General features: G+C 36.4%; 1 protein-coding gene across 9 annotated transcripts in view; it reads right to left on the bottom strand.

The window, feature by feature from the left end:
* HIPK3 (homeodomain interacting protein kinase 3) overlaps positions 1 to 19,571 on the bottom strand; it is an 83,924-nt gene that overhangs the window by 36,367 nt on the left and 27,986 nt on the right. The window lies entirely within an intron of this gene.

The raw sequence follows: 19,571 nt of genomic DNA, 5'->3' as shown, positions 1-19,571 counted from the left end.
CTGCCTGGCATATAGCAGGTATTCACTTATCCATTTGTTCAATGAATTAATTGATCAAACAGTGGAAGCTGTTAGCATTCTGTTATAAATATCTTTATTAAATACATGAGCCAAAGAGGTATCAACCAAGAGACTCTGACATGCTAGCCACTTCACATTAGGGACAATTGAAATGTTTTGATTATAAAATAAAAGTCAACACCATTTACTGAGCTTTAATAGCAGCCAACATCACAGAAATAATTTTTAAAAACATTATCTCACTTAAATAATTTTTAAAAACATTATCTCACTTAAAGAAGATGTTCTAAAAATAGATTTCTGCCTTGTTCTGTTTCAAGATCAAAAATGCGGTAAACAAAATGTTCCACATAAAACAAAAGAACCCCTCAACTGAGTACAGTTAATCCACAGAATCATGAGAAATAATAAATCGTTTTTGAAGCAATTAAGTTTTGGAGCCGTCACCCAGAAACAGATAACTGACACAGTACCCAAAGTTACCCAGAAAGCAATGGAATTGAGACTTCAAATGCCTTATTCCAAAAACCTTTCTCTATACTATACCATCTCAATGATAAAATTTTGTGACTGAAAGAAACACAGAAAGCCAAACAGGAAACCTAGAAACAGACACCAAAGCTACTTTTAACAATTCAACTAAAGTTATGTTCCAGCTTTATTTTCCACAAAATAAGAGGATACTAGGATTTCCTGGTGGCTCAAAAGGTAAAAGGTCTGCCTGCAATTCAGGAGACCTGGGTTCAATCCCTGGGTCAGGAATATAGCCTGGAGAAGGAAATGGCAACCCACTCCAGTACTCTTGCCTGGAAAATCCCATGGATGGAGGAGCCTGGCAGGCTAAGTCCATGGGGTCACAAAAAGTCAGACACAACTGAATGACTTCACTTTCTTTCTAAGAATATACTAACTGACCTATGTTTTCTAATAGTTCTATGCCTTTTTTGATTAGTCTTTAGCTTTCTAGGACAATCTAATTTAAGAAGTATTATGCTGCCATTTTCTAAACCCAGTTTTCACTCAGTATAAATCCTTTAAACAGCATAAATCCTTTAAAATACATATAAGGACAGCAGTAACATCAAGCAAAAACAGTCAGCAAAAAGAAGACTGGGAGTTGACTGTGGCTCAAATCATGAACTCCTTATTGCTGAATTCAGACTTTAATTGAACAACGTAGGGGAAACCACTAGACCATTCAGGTATAACCTAAATCAAATCCTTTACGATTATAACAGTGGAAGTGACAAATAGATTCAAGGGATTAGATCTAACAGAGAGTGCCTGAAGAACTATGGACGGAGGTTCATGATATTGTACAAAAGGCAGTGATCAAGACCATCCTGAAGGAAGAGAAATGAAAACAGACAAAATGTTTGTCTGAGGAGGCCTTACAGAAAGCTGTGAAAGGAAGAGAAGCAAAAGGCGAAGGAGAAAAGGAAAGATATACCCATTCAGTTCAGTCGTCGTGTCCAACTCTTTGTGACGCCATGGACTGCAGCACGCCAGGCCTCCCTGTCCGTCACCAACTCCTGGAGTTTACTCAAACTCATGTCCATTGACTTGGTAAAGCCATCCAACCATCTCATCCTCTGCTGTCCCCTTCTCCTCCCACCTTCAATCTTTCCCAGCATCAGGGTCCTTTCCAATGAGTCAGTTCTTCGCATCAGATGAATGCAGAGTTCCCATTTGAATGCAGAGTTCCAAAGAATAGCAAGGAGAGATAAGAAAGCCTTCCTTAGTGATCAATGCAAAGAAATAGAGGAAAACAACAGAATGAGAGACTAGAGATCTCTTCAAGAAAATCAGAGATACCAAAGGAACATTTCATGCAAAGATGGGCACAATAAAGGACAGAAATTGGACCTAACAGAATCAGAAGGTATTAAGAAGAGGTGGCAAGAATACACAGAAGAACTATACAAAAAAGACCTTCATGACCAAGATAATCACGATGGTGTGATCACTCACCTAGAGCCAGACATCCTGGAATGTGAAGTCAAGTGAGCCTTAGGAAGCATTACCACGAACAAAGCTAGTGGAGGTGATGGAATTCCAGTTGAGCTATTTCAAATCTTAAAAGGTGATGCTGTGAAAGTGCTGCACTCAATATGCCAGCAAATTTGGAATACTCAGCAGTGGCCACAGGACTGGAAAAGGTCAGTCTTCATTTCAATCCCAAAGAAAGGCAATGCCAAAGAATGCCCAAACTACCACACCATTGCACTCCTCTCACACACTAGTAAAGTAATGCTCAAAATTCTTCAAGCCAGGCTTCAACAGTACGTGAACCATGAACTTCCAGATGTTCAATCTGGATTTAGAAAAGGCAGAGGAACCAGATATCAAATTGACAACATCCGTCGGATCATCGAAAAACATCTACTTCTGCTTTATTGACTATGCCAAAGCCTTTGACTGTGTGGATCACAACAAACTGTGGAAAATTCTTAAAGAGATGGGAATACCAAACTACCTGATCTGTCTCCTGAGAAATCTGTATGCAGGTCAAGAAGCAACAGTTAGAACTGGACATCAAACAACAGAATGGTTCCAAATCAGGCAAGGAGTACTTCAAGGCTGTATATTGTCACCCTGCTTAATTAATTAACTTATATGCAGAGTACATCACGAGAAATGCTGGGCTGGATGAAGCACAAGCTGGAATCAAGATTGCCAAGAAAAATATCAATAACCTCAGATATGCAGATGATACCACACTTATGGCAGAAAGCAAAGAACTGAATAGCCTCTTGATGTCAAGTGAAAGAGGAGAGTGAAAAAGTTGGCTTAAAACTTCTCAACATGCAGAAAACTAAGATCATGGCCTCTGGCCCCATCACTTCATGGCAAATAGATGGGGAAACAATGGAAACAGTGACAGATTTTATTTTGGGGGCTCCAAAATCACTGCAGATGGTGACTGCAGCCATGAAATTAAAAGGCACTTGCTCCTTCGAAGAAAAGTTATGACCAACCTAGACAGCATATGAAAAAGCAGAGACATTACTTTGCCAACAAAGGTCTGTCTAGTCAAAGCTTTGGTCTTTCAGGTAGTCATGTATGGATGTGAGAGTTGGATTATAAAGAAAGCTGAGCACCAAAAAATTGATGCTTTTGAACTGTGGTGTTGGAGAGTTCCTTGAGAGTCCCTTGAGCAGCAAGGCGATTCAACCAATCCATCCTAAAGGAAATCAGTCCTGAATATTCATTGGAAGGACTGATGCTGAAGCTCCAATACTTTGGCCACCTGATGTGAAGAACTGACTCATTGGAATAGACCCTGATGCTGGGAAAGATAGAAGGCGGGAGGAGAAGGGGATGACAGAGGATGAGATGGTTGGATGGCATCACTGACTCAATGGACATGAGTTTGAGTAATTCCAGAAGTTGGTGAAGGACAGGGAAGCCTGGCGTGCCACAGTCCATGGGGTCGCAAAGAGTCGGACACAACTGAGCGACTGAACTGACTGAACATCAAACAGGTACTTAGCACTAAGAACAAGGCAATGTTCTAAGCACTTTATAAGTATTATTAGCCCATTTGATAGTCAGGCTAATCCTTTTAACAGACAAAGAAACAGACACAAGCATAAGGAACTTGCCTAAGGCTCATACAGCTATTTTGAAGTGTAGCCAGAATTCAAAGCCAGGTTTTATGGCTTCAGGATCCGTAAGTGCTGCATGTTAAAATAAATAATTCCCAAGATTACTAAAACTATCAGACTTTTATCGTGCTCAAAGTCTTCCCACTCAGATGCTATACTTATCATTAATGTGTTCTTTTTTCTCTTTCAACATGTCACCTTTGATTTTTAGACTAACTGGGAGATGTGAGATATATACTTATGTGAAAAGAACTACAGTTGACATTTTACTAAGTCCTCTTCCTGATCTTTAAGCATTTGCTCATCTTATCCATAAATAATCTTTCATGTTAAATACATAGATATCTGCAGGACACTTCTCAGTTAAAATAAGGCTCTTATTTTGGCAGATGCTGTGTTCCAAAAGATGACTACAACAATCTTTTACAAAAGCTATTAGGAAATGAGCTCAATAGTGTTATAGATGTGACCATCCAGTAGGTGTGATTACTAATCAATATAACATCATGCACTCAACAGGCAAAGTTTTATACTTGGCAAAAGACAGCAAAGACCTAAAGTGGTTATAAAATATCAGTACTAATAAACATGTATTTATACAAACACAACAAATCTAGCCAAGGATACACACCCAAGTTTTAACAGGAGTTATCTTTCACGAATCAACCTGAAAAGGAGACAGAAGTACACACTTCCACAACACTGGTTTCTAAAACAAGCGTCTCCCACTATACAATAAAAGACTAATGTTTAAAAATTGTCAGTCAGCTAAATTTTATAGGAATTTCATGTTTTCTTCTAACTGCTCTACCATCAAAGTAATCACATAGTCAGTGTTAAGCCAGTTTATTTCCTTTTATTATCAGGAATAACTTCCAAGTGTGACTCTCTGAAGCTGGGAACGCAGAGTCTCAGGAGGGAGGATCACTGGAGATGGCCCTGAGAGGCTCTATACCGTCTGCAGGGGACACCATGGAGAAGATGCCTCTAAGTACAACAGGGGAACTGGAAGATCTCCAAGAATCTTTCAAATCATAACGCAACTAAAATTTATGAAAATATGAAAGAACATTTGTATAACCAGACCTTTAACAGAAAGAAGACTTAAAATGTATTAGGGAGCTGGTTTCTAGCTTAATCAGCACTCAATTCAATATTGTGCAGAATGGTGCTTTTTAAAAAGAAAAACCACCAACAAAACCTCAACACTGACAGAAAAAGGCTGCTGCTGCTAAGTTGCATCAGTCGTGTGCGACTCTGTTTGACCCCACAGACAGCAGCCCAGCAGGCTCTCCCGTCCCTGGGATTCTCCAGGCAAGAACACTGGAGTGGGTTGCCATTTCCTTCTCCAATGCATTAAAGTGAAAAGTGAAAGTGAAATCGCTCAGTCGTGTCCGACTCTTAGCGATCCCATGGACTGCAGCCTACCAGGCTCCTCCGTCCATGGGATTTTCCAGGCAAGAGTACTGGAGTGGAGTGCCATTGCCTTCTCCAGACAGAAAGGCAAATAAGTTTTAAAAGAACCAATCAATCACTTCCAGAAATATTTTCTTTTTGAAGTCACGAATGTTTACCATGATAAGAAACTTGTTGCTATAGGCAATAACAAGGCTAGAGAATATCCGATATTCAACAGATTGCTTTTATGATTGTAACTACAACTATTCAATAACATGATGAAATGTAATCAAAAGTACAAGCTCTTAGAATAGACACTCATTCAAATGTAGCTTGAGTCGTAGGCTAAAAATACCACAATTAAAAATATCCTTATTGCAAGGGCACTTAATCTTCTAAGTATGCTGCACAATGCTCCAGATCAAAGCGCCAAGTACAAAGGCCTGCAGTAATAATAAGTGTCTTCAAAATACATTAAATGTAAAACCTCAGAGGTAGAGGATAGGAGACGGTAAAGATTTAATAGCCATTACCAATATGCCAAATATATCACTTAGACCCCAACATCCAAAAAGATGTATACATCAATGATTTGCAAACCTATGACTGATCAAGAGCTAATATTTTATAAAAGTAGAGTCAGAAATGTATCAGACAGTACTATTTTTCATGGGTTGGTTTTTTTTTTCTCTCGCTTTTTTTTTTTTTTAAACTCTTTGGCAGCACCTTCAGGCATGAGCGGGATCTTAAATCCCCAACCAGGGATTGAACCCGAGCCCCTTGCAGTGGAAACATGGAGTCCTAACTGCTGGACCACCAGGGAAGTCCATGTTTTGTGTTTTACCTATCAAGAACTGTAGGCAAGATCTCAAAATTCCATTTTACGGAAGAGAAAACTGAGAACACTGTTGTTAATACATATCAAGAGAGAAAAGCTAAGGAGCTGAGTTGGTACTATACTACAGGTGATGAGGAGGGAAGTACCAAACTTCTCAAATTTATTTGACTATGAGATATATTTAAAATTATAATGTACCATCAGTGGATGCCAACAGAAGTTCATAACCTATATGATGTGTTTAAATCAGACAACAAAAATTATTTAATTGAAATTATTTAATTTGCAATTTTTCAAAAATATTGAAAATAACAAAAATATGTTTAGTGAGCTCTAATGAGTAATCAGATTTTGTACTAAATGTTTTATGCTCATTATCTCATTAATTCTAACAAAATCCTCTAAAGTCGGCACTGTATTATCCCATTGTAGGCATGAGGAAAATAAAGCACAGAAGTAACTTTCCAAGTTCTCTAAGTAAGTAGGAGGGCTTATAAACATGACTGAGACCACGGAGTCTCAGTGAAAATCCAAGTTCCTCAACACCATTATATAGATTATTTTATTTTGTGAACTACTGCAAATGCATTATTCAATCATAAGACCAGGCAGTAACAAGCAGGTAGAAGATTAGATACTGATTCACAAGTGAGCAATCTCTTAATCTGGTGGCACATTTCTTAAAGGTGAAATTCTTAAATTTCACTTAACTCAGCAAATATATCACTATTTTTCTCATATTTTTTCCGTTACAACTTTTTAAGTTGACATACTTTTAGATTTAGAGAAAGGTGACAAATACAAAGAATTCTTATACACTTGCAATCAGATTTCTAAACATTAACATTTTATCACATTTGTATTATCTTTTATATACACATACAAATATGATTTTTATAAATCATCTGACAGTTAAGATGCAAGCGCTGAACCCCTCTACCCTTACACGCTTCTTTCAGTGCTTACCTCCTAAAGCAAGGGCAGGCTCTTACATAGCTACAGCATGTAATTCCTGTCAAAACCAGGAAACTAATATTCATGTGACACTACTATTCAGATTTTGCCAACTGTCTCAATAATGCCTTCTTTCACAATAAACAATTTTTAAAAATAAATCCTAGACCCATGTCTCTTTAATTCCCTTTACCTGGGATAATTCCTCAGCATTTCTGTGGTCCTCATGAGACTCATTTTTTAAGAATACAAACTAGCTATTTTGTAGACTGTCCCAGGATTTGTGTTCAGTTAATGTTTCCTCACAAGGAGGTTCAAGTTATCTATTTTCAGCAGGAATACCACAAGAGTGATGCTATCTAACACTTAATAATACCCAAGGTCCAGTGCTAAAGAAACAAGCAAACAAACAAAACGTTACCAGCCTAATAGGAACTATAATCAAATGCAAAGAAACAGAAAGGGGAAAAATTAATAGAGGCAGCCCTAATTATCAAGTTATTGAAATAATAATAGGTACTTTAATGATAAAAACTGTTCAAGAGAATGAATTAAATGATAGTTTCACCAAAAAAAACCTGGAATCTACTTGTTAAAACAACAAATTCTTGACATCTAAATACCATTCCCATACCTAAAAGGAAGCAGGGACCGTTAGAGAAATGGCTGATTCCAAAACTGAGAGGCAAAGTATAAGGTAAGCTTGGAAAACTTCTTGTGCCAGAAAAATTACTTATCAATAAAAAGAAATGATCTACTGATACAAGAAAAAATACCCAAAATCACAAAATCCTTGAGTAAAATAAACTTTAGACAAAAGGTGTGTTCCACTGACAGGAAGTTCTAGAAGAGAAAAACTAATGTACTGTGAAAAAATGAAAAGTCAAGATGGAGGGACAGACAATGAATGGAGAGAGACATGAGAGAATTTTCTGGGATGACACACGTGAATCTGGGTTACACACGTGTATGCATCTGTCAAAACTCAATGGGATATAATGCTTAGATTTGTGCATTATACTACATATAAAATGTCATTACAAAAAAGGAACCACAAATAAATACTGAGCTATTTTATGAGTAGCATGCATAAGTGTATAATGGTACAGTGTGTGGGAACATCTATAACTTTGAATTGTCTCATGAGAAAAGGATGGAATGATAAATGGACAGACGGAATATCTGTGATAAAGCTATGTAGCAAAATCTTAATTATAGAATCCAAGTAGTAAGCATATGCATGTTCACTGTAAACCCTTTCATATTATTCGTAAGTCTGAGAAGTTTTAACAGTAAAATATGGAGAAGAAAGGGGATTTAAATAAGGCCAGGCAGAATTATACACACACACACATGTCAATTGCTTAAACCAAAGAAAAATCCGTAAGTGTACCCCTCTGGGTACATACCATCATGTATGGTATGAAGGACATACTATCATCAAGGAGCCAATTCCCTACAGTAATAACAGTCACCAGATTATAACATCTTTAAAGCTCTGAAAGAAAATAACTCCCCAAGCATTCCCAGGAAATATATCTATACTTCAAAAATGAAAGTGTCTTTTGTAGGACTGACACATTCTGCAATTCATCTAGAAGCCTTTAAAGAACAGCAGGAGGACACACAGTGCCAAGTGCGGTAATGACACCATGACACTGGCCCAAGAAAAGACAGAAGAACAATGAGTCCAAAAACAGACGCACTCATATAAGGTCTCCTGGTTTGTGACAAAACTGCCCCTTCCATGTAGCGGAATAATAAATGTGGCGCACTTACGGGACAGCCATGTGGAGAAAAATGGACATTAATTTTCCCACTACCCCAAACAATGGCTGAATTGACCATTATGAACACAAATTCAGCTACTTTTTCTAAGATTTCACAGGCTTTGCCTCAAAGAATAAAGTAGCACATATACCCAATGCAGGCCCACAGGGGATAATTATGGGAGACTCCTTATTACCTTGTTACCACTACACATTTTCTTTAAACCACACACTGTTTTTAAAAGTAGCTTCTACTTATAAAATTGTCCTAAGACTGTATTAATTGCTTTACATGCATTATGGAGTTTAACTTTCATAAGACTCTTTGAGGTAGCTAATATTTTACATATAAGTAAACTAGGCTCAGAAAGGTTAAATAACTTGCTCTAAGTGATACAATAAAGTAGCAGAGCTGAAGTTATGAACCTATGAATAAATAATTTGGCATTATTTAGCAGACATAAATATAATGTTTCATTTGGTTTTTTTTTAACTAAAATTCTGTCATTCCTTGAAACACTCTGTTAATGCCTCATATGAACCACTAAAAAGTATTTCCTCATAAGCCCTAAAAAGAAAGACCATCCTATCTAAAATACTACATTGTGTTTAGAATCTTGTTACTAATTCAATGACATTCTCTCTGAAGGACTTATGTTAACGAAAAGCAAGTTAGAGCAAATAAAATCTTTAAAAGATTCAAACACACATTTCTGTCATATTACAGTTTCACCATCATATTCTTCAAATGAGTTTATTCAGTGAGTTTATTCCTTTTAAATACTTATAAGAGTATTTTGTTTGAAAATGATACCTGTTTTCAGATGGCTTTTGCAGTCACTGTCAACTTCTACCATTAAGTTTTACTGTTTACAAGGATAATTTACTATTACTTTGTTATTTCTCAAAATCAAATATAACCCTATTACATATATATAATACAGTTATTTATAAATGTTGATATGACAATTCTCATTTAGGTATATTGGATTTCACTGGTCTCTTCTATAAAGTAAGAGAGACTAAATGTCTATACAGCTGTTTCCATCTCTATTTGCTTATACATCCAACATCTTAATACAAATATTTTTATCTTTATGAACTACTGATGATTAATTTAGCTTTAGAGGAAGGAAAGGGGAAAATCCACATTTACTGTATAATCCCAGGGAGCATTCTGCTACAATATGAAATAGCTCCCAACCACAGAGAGACTCCTGACATAACAGAGATACAGGGCTCATGTTACCAGGGGGTATACTATGAACCTATTGAAAGTTACCAAATGCTTCCTAAGCACAACATTCTACTAACACATTTTTTAAGTATTCTGATCCCTTTTTTGATTATTTTATCAGTGGCGTCCAATTGTGTACAACTATTTCAAGGCCAAACGCATTCCATAATCTTTTTTTTTTTTTGGCGGGGGTACTGCACAGGGTCTTCATTGCTGCGCATGGGCTTTCTCTAGTTGTGGTGAGCAAGGACCACTCATGGTCGCGGTGCGCAGCCCAGAGCACGTGCTCTGCACAGGAGAGGCCAAGCGGCTTCCAGGGTGCACAGGCTCCAGTTGTCATGGCACAGGTTCCAGCATCTGTGGTGCACGGGTTTAACTGCTCCACAGTATATGGGATCTTTCTGGACCAGGATCAAACCCATGGTCCCCTGCATTGGCAGGCAGATTCTTATCCACTGTACTACCAGGAAAATTCATGCCATAATCTTGATGTCACTGAAATTAGGTTTCCAAAAGGTCACTATTTTGTCACATTTTCTGATCAGAACTGAAGGAGTAAAAAAGAGCAAAGCAGTTTTAAAAACAAAAAAACTCTTCTAGCATATCTATGTGTACACAGTCCTGTGATCTCTCAAACCAACCCACAACACATCTCTAACAATTCAGGATTAAGAAGAGTAAGAGGCAGAGACTACGGGTTTAAAAAAAAATCAATGACTAATCTAGTACCGAAGTCTAGACCAGAACAAAGCAGTGAGAAGAACATGGAAAAATTAACATATGAAGATATTTCAGAGGTAAAATCAATAGGATTTGGTCATAAAATGATTAGATACATAGGACAGAAATATCCAATGGAAATGATTCTTTTAATAATTCTGATATGTAATAAGGGAGATGAGAAGCCTTGGGATAAAGACGAATCATTTGAACATGAGTTAGTAAAACCCAGAGACTGTGCAAGGATATAACTGGAAACAAATTAGGTGTTCAAAGGGAGATCAGGGCTACAGGAAGGTATTTGAAATTTTACCATACAACAAACAAACTGAAGTCACGGGAGAGAGTAAGGTCTCCAAAAGGCAAGTATATTGAATGAGAAAGTGGCCCAGACTGAACCCTGGCGGGGTGTACTCATGTAAGAGCTGTAAAAAAGAACAAAAAAGCTGGCAAAGTGAAAGAAGAATCTGAGGGTTATGATGTTTAGGAAACTAGCAGAGAACATTTCAATAAAATAAAGCACTAACAGCATTGAAAGACAGAGGTCCAGCCAGATGTGGACTTCTAAAAAGAAAAAAAAACTCTCAAATATGGTGGTTAACAAACAAGTCATCAGTGTCCTTTAGCACAGGACTTTCAGGAAGATGAAGGGAAATCTCTGGAGAAGGAGCACGGCAAACAGATAGGCTGAACGGTGCTCAGATCACAGCTCTGCAGTTAACTGTGTACCACTGGGCAAGTTGCTTAACATATCTGAATCTCAAATCCTCTATCTGTCAAATAAAGACAACACTACCACTTACCATGACTGCTACGAGGGTAAAGGGTAAAAGTTTTCCGCACAGTGGCTGGTACTAAGCCATCAATAAATCTTGTTTTTATATGAACTCTGTTTATTTTGACATTCTCATTCTCCATATAAAAGAGTATCTACCAGTATAACACATGACAAAGACGACATACATGCTGCTGCTGCTGCTGAGTCGCTTCAGTCGTGTCCGACTCTGTGCGACCCCAGACGGCAGCCCACCAGGCTCCCCGTCCCTGGGATTCTCCAGGCACGAATACTGGAGTGGGGTGCCACTGCCTTCTCCAGAAGACATACATAAAACTTTTTAAAACGTAGTGAAGAGTGAAGATAAAATTTAAATGATTTTCTTTTTTGCCTATTTACAGCTACCAATCAAAAAAAAAATGCCCTTGTGATGACAAGAATGTGAAGAAAAGGACATTTTCACACGTTATTGGCAAGACTGTATGTAAACTGGAACAAGACAACATTTCTGAAAGGAAACTTGGCAGCGTCCGATAGCACAATGTTAATATCCTTTGACCCAACAAGTCTCCTTCTAGAAATGTAGTGGAAATAAACCTACTACCAGTGTCCAAGGACTTACAAGAAGGTTCCCTATAGCAATATCAGAAAACAAACGAAACATACACCACAGGGAAGGGCTTATAAAGTATAAAACAAATTATAAAAATTACAAGGCAGAGTCACAATAAAGGGGGAAATTGTTCCTGTTTTGCTTCTTGGCCTTCTCTATTATTGAATTTTTTTCTGACAGAGCATCCATAACTAATATAATTTTTAAAACATTAAATCAAAAAAATTTTAATTAGTACACTGGTTTTAGATAAATAAATCTAAAACTTTCTGTAATTCACTGTTCTCTCAAAAAAGGAAAAAACACATTTGTTCTTTTTAATGTCAAAGTTTAGCACATGTATTAGATTCTCTCCTAAGTAACACAATCTCACCACACCAACTGATGCCTAAATTATTCACTGGCCACTGAACTGGTACTCTTCTGTGGCAGCAGGCACTCTGCTAGTAACATCCCGGGAGCTGAATTCCATTCACAGCAAAATGCTAAAGACTCAGAAACAAATAGGCACATGCATCCTGAGGCGTGTGTGGTCAGGACTGACATCTAATCCATGATGTCATCACAGTCTATTACAGTACCACCATGAGACTACACACACCTCTGAAACAAAGCTATGTAGCACAAGAGGAAAAACTAATAAAACCTTAGAAATTGAAGACTTTTTCATTCAACTTAATTTTATAAACCATCACAAAAGTTTTCATTTTAACCTGTGAATAACTAACAGTTATATGGAGTTCTAGAATATAGTCATTCCAATCTGACATAAAATACCGATCAGCTGTTTATATGGCATTACATTTATTACATATTTTACATCTATAATCAACAGAATTAACAAACTCACTCTGTGACCAAGCTTTTACAAAATAATTTTGTCCTGCTGCTGGTGTTGCTAAGTCGCTTCAGTTGTGTCCGACTCTGTGTGACCCCGTAGATGGCAGCCCACTAATACCTAACTATGTTACTTAGCACATGTATTATGTATTGTTATCTTATAAACTAATATCATACCTATATACCAAGAGTATCATAAAACTTACTTTAAAACCTATTAATGTGCAAATATATAAAGTATCAACCTCACAAGTCATATATACTAAGTAACATTAACTATTTTAATATTTCATATGGTCTAATAAATAAGAACACAGAGGACCCAAAATGGAATATAATGAAATGAACTTAATTATATTTCAAATAAAAAACAATCACATTGAAGATGGGGGAAGGGGGCGGAGGAAGAACTAACCTAATTAACTTTGGAATATAGTACTTTGAACACATTCTCCAAGTCTAAGGCTAAGAATAAAAATTATAAATAAATGTGCACTCTTGTTAGTAAATTAGCAGTGGTATGGGTTAGCAATTCCAAAACTACTTGAAGTGTATTCTGAAATTGAGCAAATAAGTAACACTGTGGATAATGAGAGCCAAGTTTCTCGATATAAGAGAAGAGATCATAAATAAAGGAAGAAGGAGAGAATGAACTCTGAGGTGACGGAAATAAACATGTCAGTATGAATTCACTGCTTTACTATCATCTCCAACAAAAGGAACCAGAGTCCTGTAGAAAAATAGCCAATACAAAGTATGGAACAAGAAAAGTACAGAGTAAACCTGGAACAGCTCGAGATGCCAGCAAGTAAGCTCTCAAGGAAGGACGGGGCCATGTCAAAGGTACACAAGAGCAAACTTCAAAAGGCTCTTCCTAGGGCTTCCCTGGTGGCTCAGCAGTAAAGAATCCGCCTGCCAATGCAGGAGACCCGGGTTCAATCCCTGATCCAGAAGATCCCACATGCTGCAGAGCAACTAAGCCTGTGTGCTGCAAGTGCGGAACCTGTGCTCTGGACCCCATGCTCTGCAACAAGAAAAGCCACCACAATAAGAAGCCGGGTGCACCACAGCTGGAGAGCAGCCCCCGCTCACCCCAACTAGAGAAAGCTCACACAGCAACGAAGACCCAGCACAGCCAAAAATAAATAAAGGAATTAAATTTTTAAAAAAATTAAAAGGCTCTTGCTAGACAATTCAGGACAACTGTGCAGTAAAGCAAATGACAAGTAATGAATTCCAACCCACTGCATATGAACCTGTAAGTCTATACAACAACAAACAGAGTAAAAGAAAGCTCTTCCTCATAGGAGAATTCCTTAAATGATAGAGCCTGAAAGTCATCATTTTTGCAGCCCCTAAGTTAATAACTGTTAAAGGCCATATTCATCAATGGACGCTAAAACTGGCCTGTGAAATTAAGATAAGAAACAGCGACTGTGAATAGTCTCAAAGTATCACAAGATACAAAAATAAACCTTATGGGGGAAAAATCTGGCAGTCACCCCCTCAATCAAGTGATCAAAGTTAGCATTACTAGTAATGAGACAAACTGACAGCATATGCCTCCCAATATTTGAGGACAAAGCATCATTTCTGTAAGTTAAAATACTTAACCTGAAAATATCAACATGTTTGACAAACTCAAACTGACAACATTGTACAAAATAACTGGTTTGTACTCTTCAAAAGCGTCATATAGTTGAAATACAATAGTGTATGTTTTAAGTATATAAGCACATATATACTTAAGTATGTAAGTTTTAGTATATAAGTACAACACAGTGATTCACAATTTTTAAAGGTTATACTCCATTTACAGTTGTTATAGAATATCAACTATATTCCCTGTGTTTTACAATATATGCTTGTATCTTATTTATTTTATATGTCATAGTTTGTGCCTCTTAACTCCTTACCCTTATCTTGCTTCTCCTCTCTCCTCTTTCCTCTCCCCAATGAGAACTAGTTTGTTCTCTAGATCTGTTTCTCTTTTGTTACACTCACTAGTTTGTTTTATTTTTTAGATTTCATACGTTATCATACAGTATTTGTTTTTCTCTGACTGACTTATTTCACTTAGCATTATACCCTCCAAGTACATCCATATTATTGCAAATGGCAAAGTTTCATTCTCTTTTATGGCTAAGTAGTATTCTATTGTGTATATACGGCAAAACATGACAACTGGTAAAATCTGAATTAAGTCTGTAAAGCTACTAGTGCTGAATTGATTTTAATTCCCTTAAACCAAATAGTATTGAGCAGTTCAGTTCATCAAATCAATAATACTGATGTCAACCAACAATGATTCTGATTATTGCACTGGGGTTATGCAAGAGGATGTCCTTAGGTTTAGGAATACACACAACCTCTTATACATCGTTAAGTATTTAGAGGTAAAGGGGTTTTACATCTAAAACTTGCTCTCAAACACTGTAACAACAAATGTACATGTGTATCTGTGTATAACGCACATAGAAAGAGAATGAGGATGAAACCGGGGTGGTAAATTTGAAACACTTATCAAGGGCATAAAAAAAATTCTTCTCACAATTTTTGCAACTTTTTATTGCCTAAAATAATTAAGACAAAACAAAAAAATAAGTTTATCTTGTTAGTCTCTCTCCCTGTTCTTTTCCAATTAGAATACTTTACTTTTCTGGTTATCTACACATTAGATTGTAAGCATCATAATAGTAGGGTCTTTATTTTTGCTCCTCAATGAATAACCGGCACCCAGGAAATACTTTACACTTTATAGGCACTAAGTATTTTGAATGAAAGACTTAAACATGGGCCAGATTAGAGTTTTCTATTCACATTATCTTTTCACTGAGGCCTCCACCAGCTGATGAATGGATATATAAAATGTGGTATATCTATAAATGGAATTATTTGTCAACAACAAAAAAATGAAGTGCTGATACCTGCTACAATATAGATGAATCTTGAAAACATTATGCTAAGTGGGCGGAAAAAGCCAGTTAAAAAGAGCAACATATTGTATGATTACATTCATATGAGATGTTTGGAATATGCAAATCTGTAGAGACAGAAAGTAGATTTTTGGTTGCCTAGGGCTAGAAGGGTGGGAAGATCGGGGAAAGATGCCTAAAGCATGCTAGGGAGCAGGAGCGGGGGTTCTTAGGGGGTAAAGAAAATGTTCTAAAAGTGCGGTGATGGTGCACAACTGTGAACATACTAAGGGACAATGAATGTGCACTTTAAATGGATAAAATTAGTAGTATGGGAATTATAGCTCAATAAAGCTGTTTAAAAAAAAAAAACTTTTAAGAGCGCTGTCAAAATTTTTATTTGAAGGCCTAATATATGGAGTAATTTATGTCTGTGACCACAATCTATGGCATTGAAAATCACATTATAGACTTTTGGAATCGTCTATTAAAACATCTGTTAAAACTAAACCCAAATGACAACTTTATGTTTGTCTAATAAAGATTCCCAAACAAAACAAGTTCTTTGATACAGACAAGAAGCTACCAGCAATTTCAGCCAATATTGAGCTCTTAGGTAAGGGTGGCTGTGGGACAGAGAACACTCCTTAAGACTAGTCCATCCTTGGGATTCCCTGGAGGTCCAATGGTTAAGACTCAGAGCTTTCACTGCTATGGCCCAGGTTCAGTCCCTGGTCAGGGAACTAAAATCCCACAAGCCAAAAAGAAAAAAAGACTAATTGACTACAACCCCCTCTCTCCTTTGAAGGCTCATTCAAGTCAAGAGTCATCTCTTCCCAGATCCCTCTCTAAACTCTCGGATTAGGCAGTGCTCTCCTCTGGGTTCCCAAAACACCCTACACAGGGTTCTGCCCTAGAACTTCTTGACACAAACTATTTTTTCTCCTGCATTAAATGAGGAAACTGTTTTTACCACCTCTGTATCCCTAGCATCTAGCACAAGCATACAGAAAGGGCTCAACAAAAATTCTGATAAGCTTGCACTGTGAACTTGGACCTGTCTTACTTGTATAAGCCTGTTTTCTACTTTTTAAACAGGAATTCCACCAACCGTTTTATCTAAGAACACAGAAATTGAGATAGGAAAAACAAACTAGGAATTTTATTTAAAAGCACTTGAAAAAAGTACCCTATATAAAATACTGGTTATTTTATTAATAGGTCATCCTGTGTGTTTTAATTTTGTTACAGAAACTGTCTTTGATACTTAGGGTTTAAAAAAGGCATGAGGGGTTAGGAACAAGCTAAACAAAAGCTGGTAAGCCTGAATTGTTTTTTTTACCTTACATATCTCTTTGTCAACTATTATATGCCAAAAAAGCAGCATTTACTTCAACAACCACTAATGCTAAAAATTAATGCTAAATTATTCAGTCAAGTAGCAAAGAATACAACCGCTATACAGGTTACTTTCCAGCCCACTTTCCTGTCTATGTTCTGAAATGACTCAGAACCACAGGCTAAAATTCTGTATTTAAAAAAAGAAGAAAAAGATATTTATGACCTGAATGTTGCCACCACACCTCATAAATACAGCCCCTTCTGCTGCTAAAACCTTTTATGCATTGAGGAGCCCTACGTGTTCTTGACAGAAACCATACTCAAGCAGCTGAATTTAGAACATGCTGACCTTGAGCAAATCAATGCCCTTAGCATGTACTTCTGGCTTATATCACTACAAGAGCTAGACAGCCTCACCATCTATAGCAGTCAACAATTTCTGGCCACCGTCCTCTGTCTATTTTAAGATATCCCTACTATGTTTCTGTGCTGCGCGGTTCAAAGAAACAGTAACACATGAACCTGTGTTTAAACACAAATCGTTTACTTTGGAACTTGGGCTACGTGTTCCCACTGTGATTGGTTCAAAAATATTTAATTTGGTAAGTTGCCACTTCCTGCTTTCATTTTTTAAGTACAATATATTTTAAACAAAGAGTAAAAAATCAAGTATGAGACACTTTTGCTTATTGCCTCATCAGGTTTATAAGTAAACTCAGTCAAAGCAAGGTAGAATTGATAAAGTACACACCAATGCTGAAAAATAATGGTTACCTGCTATTTTTATGCAAAATTATACAAAACATTAAAACAGTACCTGATTAAGGACTACATTACATTTTCACTAATTTACCATAATATTTCCTAACTCTTTTAACCTTGAATCCAACTAACAGAAACTCCATTTTTAAATTTTATCCACGTAACAACAACCAAAATGCTAAATAACACATCTTTTTATAATTAAGAAACTTTTTTTGTTTAAACTCTAAACACTGTAAGTCCAGCACCTATATAGTTTCTGAAATTCAGGTAAATTATGTACTAGAAATTTATGTATAAAAACAAATTAGAAACTACTAGCTGTACTCAGCAATTATTCATACCTTATTTTTCCATTCCCAAAAGAGGCTATTTGTGCAAAAGCCTAATGTTAAAAACCAATATCATAAAATATTTAGTATTTTAGACTGCTTTTTAAAGGATTTCTTTTACTCTCTTGAAACATTTAATAAACAGATCATCTCAAGTATAAAAATAAAGCTCTTTTTTTACTCTCATCCAAAAGAAAAGATTTCAAATAAAGAAAAGGAGTCAAGGTATTACACATAACTAAATCTGATATGCCGAATAATGCAGGACCCAAATATAATGAAGTCATTTACTAACAAGTGAACTAAATATAGAGCCCAAGCAGCTGGAGCCGGGGGGTTTATATAATATGCTAGCTGACTGCTCAAAACTCATAAAAAGACAGAATCCACAGAACACAAGGGAAAGGGGAAATGCTATTCCTCTCATGCTGTTATATCAGATATTAAAGTAATTTTTCCAGAGAAAAATTAACTAAAAGTTAATTTTGTGTTACATTAAATTGGGGGAAAAAAATTGTTTTTGGTCAGGAGCACAGAGGGTCAAATAAATCCAATTATAGGAGATATCAATTAAGACTCATGACACTGCTACAAGTACAATACCTTTTAAGCCATCTTAAAGATTTTAAGAACAGTACCTAGTACTCTCAGACTAAAAATTACAACATTAGGAATATAAAGGGTAATTTAGGCTATACTTCTGATTTCTAATATATATTTTAGTAAACTTAATTATCAACCAAGTGACATAAATGTGGGTTTCCTTTCTCCTGTTCTAACAGTTTCCAACAATAAACTTCATGTTTTTGTCTATTTATGAACTTATTAATAATGGCCAATATTGTCAGATCTTTTATTTGCCTGCTGAGTTGGGGCTTGTGGGGCTCCAGAATACACCAAGACCATAAAACTCATTTAAGCTGAAATGAAAAGAATTTCTCAAAGTTATACAACTATGAATTTAAAAACACTTACAAACTTAAGATACTCTGAATCTTGGTAATGATTAGCTAACCTCAAGACCATTTATTGTACTCCAGGCTAGCATTATATTAATCATGACATTGCATGGAAATTATTTTCTTCTTTAAATTCCAACCATAGCACAAACATCAAAATAACATTACCTAAAACATATATGTAAAGAATATAATCAAACTTGTTACAAAAGAGCAGCTTGAACATTTGTGGTAGCCATGGAAGTAAGTTTAAATCTTAAAATTACTAATCAAAGTGATTTTCTGTATTTTTAAAACTTTCTAAATGTTCAGTTATATCAGATGTATCTTTAAAAAGCTAGTTTTCTTAAGCACTGAAAAATGCCCAAGAAAATGACTGTTGCTCAGTCATGCCTGACTCTGTGCGACCCCATGGACTGCAGCCTACCAGGCTCCTCTGTCCACAGAATTCTCCAGGCAAGAGTACTGGAGTGGGTTGCCATTTCCTTC

The sequence above is a fragment of the Bos taurus genome, chromosome 15 (genome assembly GCF_002263795.3).
Source record: "Bos taurus isolate L1 Dominette 01449 registration number 42190680 breed Hereford chromosome 15, ARS-UCD2.0, whole genome shotgun sequence".
Taxonomy (NCBI): Eukaryota; Metazoa; Chordata; class Mammalia; order Artiodactyla; family Bovidae; genus Bos; species Bos taurus.
Note: the sequence above shows the minus strand (reverse complement) of the source record. Positions and strands in the feature narration are given on the sequence as shown.